We start from the raw sequence: 6,000 nt of genomic DNA on the forward strand, positions 1-6,000 counted from the left end.
CAAAAAGGTCAAACGACTCGCCTTGCTACTGATCAAGAGCTTCTTACCTTACTACGGGTTTAAAAAATTATGAAGTTCATCATGACTGTTGATAGATGCCAACATGTTGGTATTGCTAGGAAGGTCACTCAAATGGATTATCAAAGTTAGGTCATAGATGAGGATAATAACCTGCAAGTTGTAGTCAGCAATGAAGGTCAAGGTAAAGTTGTATGTGCAAAATATGAAGGTCAAGAATGGGCAAATAAACCAGAACTTGGGGTTTCAGCAGTTGGTCCTGCTAGAGTAGAGGAGGAGGAGGAGGAGAAGGAGCACTATATGGACCATGGTTTTGACCCTGAGGGAGATGATCCAATTGGAGTAGATGAAGAATGGAGATATTTCAGGAAGCAACGAAAGGAAAAGAAGAAAGTGGAGAAGAGAGGGAAGGTATATGAAGGTACAGATCCTGATGCTATACCAAGTGATGAAGCCACTATGATGAAAGATGTTGTATATGCTGCATACACTACATATGATAGAGATAACTCCGAGATAAAGAAAGGATCCACATTTGCTGACAAAGATGCTTTCATCTTGATAATCAAGCAATATGCAATTAAAAGGAAGTTCCAGACATTTGTGGAGCATAGTGACACAACAAGGTACAGGGCAAGATGTGTCGATTCAGCTTGTGAATGGAAAATACATGCAAATAAACTTCTTGGCTACCCTACTTTCATGGTATACCATGTTTTCATAATGGTTCAGATCTGTTGTATACATATTTTTTCCCCATATTTTCATAATGGTTTAGATCTGTTGTATACATGTTTTATCCATATCTTTATAATGGTTCAGATCTGTTGTATACATGTTTTGTCCATATTTTCATAATGGTTCAGAACTGTTATATACATGTTTTCTTCTCACTTTCATATTGTTGATCATGTGTCTTTCATTTTCAGATTGTCTCCATTTCAGAAGGGCATACATGCACGAACACAAGCCAAGTCAAGGGTAAGGAAGCCACTAAAGGTTGGATCACCGACAGGGCAAAAGAGATACTCGGGTCAAATCCATCCATGGGAGCAAAGAAGATGAAGGATCAGCTTGAACAACAATTCCCAATCAAACTATCATATAACAAGGTGTGGGAAGGAAGACAACGTGCACTTGAAGGACTCCATGGCACTTGGGAGGATAGCTTCAAAACGTTGTGGAGTTTCAAAGTAGAGCTAGAAGCTACATGTCCTGGAAGCATAGTAGAGATCGCTTGCAAGAAGAAGAGCGATGGAAAAATCTACTTCTCTAGGATGTTTGTGGCTATCAAAGCATGTGGGGATGGATTTCTTGTTGGATGCAGGCCATACCTTGGAGTTGACTCTACTCACCTCACCTGTAAATATAGTGGACAGCTAGCTGTAGCAACAACAATTGATGGGCATAATTGGATGTATCTCGTGGCATATGGGATTTTTTACAAGGAGACAAAAGCTGATTGGACTTGGTTCTTGATGCAGTTGAAGAGAGCAATTGTGACTCCACATGGACTCACAATCAACACTGATACTTGCAAAGGTTCAGAGACAGCAGTCCATAAGGTCTTGCAAGGTGAAGTTGAGCACAGAGAGTGTCTTAGACACCTGATGTAAAACTTTAGGAAACATTTCGAAGGAGAAGTATTGAAGTACATGTGGCCTTTTGCTTGGGCATGTACTACTCGAAGGCATCAATGGTTATGGGATAGAATTATTGAAAACTGTCTAGAAGCAGTTCCTTACTTGGAAGTAGAACACAAATAGATTTGGTCAAGAGCTAAGTTTTCAAGTGAGTGCAATGTTGACTATGTGAATAACAACATATCAGAATGCTTCAACAATTGGATTAAGGAATGCAAAGGTTTCCATGTGGATGCCCTCATGGACACCATTAGAGAGATGATCATGGAAAAGATAGCGATGAGGCAGGTCATAGCTCAGAGACTTGAAGGGCCAATTCTTCCTAGTGTTATCAATGAGCTGAAGAAGAGTAGAAACTTGAAGTACACGATCAAGGGAAGTGGTGGACTTAAGGTAGAGGTATCTGGATTGACTAAGGACAACCATCCTTGGAGGCATGCAGTAGATCTTGAGCTGAAAACATGCTCATGTGGTCAGTGACAGATTTCTGGTAAACCTTGCACACATGCTATATGTTTCATAGGTTCATTGAGAAAGGTGAAACTTGAGGACTATGTGCATGAATACTACTCACTTGAGCGTTTCAAGGCTACTACTTATCAGTTTGAGGTAAACCCGATGGTTGACAAGACACAATGGCCTGTGGTTGATCCTGGGTTTGAGATGTTGCCTCCAAAGCTAGAAAGGGTTGCAGGTAGACCTAGAGTGAAAAGAATCAAGAGTAGAGGTGAGCCAGGGAAAAGGGGACCTTACAAATGCAAGAGATTCTTCTAGTTTAGGCATATTGAAAAGGGATGCCGTTGAGCCCCCTACTGAACTTGCTGATGAATTACCACCATCACTTTCTGCCAAATCTAGGTAAGGTGCATGTTTTTGCTAATATGGTTTCTTTTTTTTTCCCACATGCAAAATGACTTGGTTACATTGCTATTTTGTAGTAAAAGAAAGGGAGGATTTGGTACTTCAAAATGGAAGAGTGCTTCCAAAAAGTCCAAGAAGAATGGTACATAACCTCTACTTCTTCTGAGCCCCCTACTGAACTTGCTGCTAAATAAGTTGAACCTCAAGCTGCATGTTTTTACTAATATGGTTTCTTTTTTGTAACACCCTAATTTTCAGCATTTTCAATTTAATAAAAATTAATTAGAATCTCTATAGAAGTTGTTTGAGTTCGTTTAAGGCCTTAAGATTTCTCTGTGAATTTATTAGGCATTAAAATCTTTTTCTTAAATTAGCTTAATGCACCATAGGTTTAAGTGTGTTGCATTGCATGCTGGTTGCATTTCTTATTCTTTGAGTATGAAAAGGTTTAAAAATGCGTTTAGGCGATGTTTAGTTTCCTCTGAGAATTTTTCAGATTTTTCTGAAATTTATTCTCAGTTTCTTTCAGCTTAATCCAATTTTTGAAGGTTTCTATAAATCCTTTCTGGAGCTCCAAGTCTTTTAGTTGGGTTTCGTGTGTCCCAAATCATCTCCAAGAATTATTCTGAATTTTTCGAAGCTTTCGGAGCATTTTTCGCTATTTAATTATGATTTCAGGATTTTCTGAAATTATTTTTAAATCCGAAATTAATTCGAAAAAAGGAAATAAATCCCGACCTCCACCTGGCCTATATATATACATCACCGCGTTCCTCTCGACGCGAGGATTTCAGATCTAAAACCCTTTTCACGAGTTGACTCTCCGAATAGATCTGAAGTCAAAGTCCGGTTGCCTGCGAAACTCCGACGAGCAGATCCGGCAAATCCGTTCGTCCTCGGCCAAATGTGAGCACACCGTTGCATTCGTATTGTCGATCTCATTCCGTTTTGCCGTTCATGCGCGAGATCGGACTTCGTTTTCGGTGTTTTCCTTTTTCTCCGTTTTTCTTTCTTTCTTCCCGTTCCTGTTCCGGCCATGGCCACGGCAGGGCCAAGGTCTGGCCGCGCCTCCTTGCCTGCGCGCAGCACCGTCGCCCCACCTGCGCGCTACGCCGTCGCCGTCCTGCCCCGCGGGTGCCGCCACCGGCCACCGCTCGCTGCCGGCCGGTCGTGCTCACCGAGTTGCCTGGTCACCGGTAACGTACGGACAGAACCAGATGCAACCAAGGAAGAAGAAGGAGGTTTTGTGTTTTAGCCCCCGAAGAAAAAGGAAATTCTGATGGAAAGTTTGTGTCTTGTGGTTTTGCAAAAAGGACCCTGGAAAAGTTAGATTTTCAAGTCTCAGTCCAGCCCCTGAGTTTTTGCAAATCTAACCCTGTAAATTCTATTATTTGCAAGCACTATTGCCTGAGTCTTGCAAATATTCCTTTCTACCCCCTGCCGTCTATGGTTAATTGCATCTAGGTCCCTACCACCTTGTTTATCTCATAACTTCTTCGTTCTAGCTCCGTTTTGAGTGATTCTTTTGCTCACGCGTTCGTCTTAATGAGTAGATTACTTTGGTACTGCTTTTAAGTACTATTTTTTATGATTAGTGTACTGTTTTTAATTAAATGTATTTGTTTGCTTGTATGCGCTCGTGTGACGCGTATAGAAGAAGCGTAGTTCGAGGAATCGAAAGAAGAGGAAGACTGAAGACTCTGAGCCGCAGCAGGGCTTTGAGGAAGGCAAGTGTCCTTGGTCATTCCCGTTTATACCTAATTGACATGCATTGATTCACAATATTTATTTACCGCGTGCATTAACATGATGGGTTCCTATTAAGGACAATGCCTAGTTTCTCTTGATCATACCTTGCAGCCGGGTTGTTTAATTAATCTTGAGGGTATATTATGCTTAGCTTGCTCAACTGGGTTGGTAAATAAACAACATGGTTAATTTATCTATTTACTCAATGTTCCTATGTGTTGATTTAATTACAAGACCATATATTTTAATCGGAACATGGAGCGACCACCCAGGAAAACAGTGCAGCCACAAGGACTAAATGGCTCTGGTCTTGGCTAACTAATTAGAGGACTCTAGTGTTGGACTGGTGTTAAGGGGGGGCATGACTCGCGGAACCTCGTGCACTGGAACACACTAGGGAAGTCTTTGTAAAGGCCTCGTAGCGTCCCTATGCAATCACACCTCGGAAGTGTGGTATTGTGCTTACTTTTGCACAGCATGGTTAGGTCCGAAGTTCACCTGAACTTTTACGCGACTTGTGGGTAAAGATGTACAACCTCTGCAGAGTGTAAAACTGTTATAACAGCCGTGCTCACGGTCAAGAGCGGCCTGGACCCTCACATGATTAATTTACTTGAAGATGATACTACTGTGTTATATGTTATGTTCATGCTTATGGTATATCATTGCTCTATATTAATTGTGGGATGGTATAAACTTACATTTTCTAGTAATTAGATGATGAATAAAATTTGACCAACTAAAAGTGCTAATCGTAATTAACCTTGTCAGCCTTCCACCATATAAAGCCTTGCGTGTCATATATATTTCTCTCTTGCTGAGTACGGCATGTGCTCACGCTTGTGTTTTATATATTGCATCTACAACGTCCGGATTGCTGCTCAGACCCAGAGAATTTTGAAGATTACTGAAGTTTTTGGAAGACTTCTAGGCGAGTCCACCAGTCAGCTGCCTGTGGAGTTTTTGGAGATCCGCTGCCTATATTAGAGATTTCTATCTCAATTCTGGTTACATAATTTATGTAATTCTCTCTTCACGCTATAACACTGTATTTGATATTTACCGAAGTCATCGTATGTGTGAAACTTGATCCTGTCACACATATGATAGTCATCTGGTTTTGCCTTTAAAACCGGGTGTGACATTTTTTCCACATGCAAAATGACTTGATTACATTGCTGTAAAAGAAAAGGAGGAGGTGGTACTTCAAAATGCAAGAATGCTTCTAAAAAGTCCAAGAAGAATGGTTTCATATAGGCTATTTTAGCTTGTGTCTTACAGTGTCTGGCACGTCCAACATGTTACTCTTGAACTAGCATATATGCAGTTCATTTTGATTTACTATTAAGTTTGCAAGTACAATTTTTCAAATATGGCTATTTCATATCGGGAGATGTATATATTAATATCGTAATTCATATGAGTTAAAGTAACACCGCACAAAAAGATCCACCACAATACGTATAGGCAAAGATCAATCCGCGGAGTATCCCGGGAGAACCTACCATCACCACCACAAGCAACTCTAGTGTTTTAAGTAGTGAAGAGTAAAAGTGCCTGTAAAAAGTAAGGCAACATTATGCATCCAGCATCTTGTTGTGTGAGACCTGAATATAAAACTTAAGTGACCAGAATAGATGGTTTATTTTATATGCTAACACAACCCGAGTAATAAAGTGATCTAGAAGGTTATCATAGTCTCATCTACGTAGTCCCATCTAAACGTAAA

This window comes from Setaria italica, chromosome VIII (genome assembly GCF_000263155.2).
Source record: "Setaria italica strain Yugu1 chromosome VIII, Setaria_italica_v2.0, whole genome shotgun sequence".
NCBI classification, from domain to species: Eukaryota; Viridiplantae; Streptophyta; class Magnoliopsida; order Poales; family Poaceae; genus Setaria; species Setaria italica.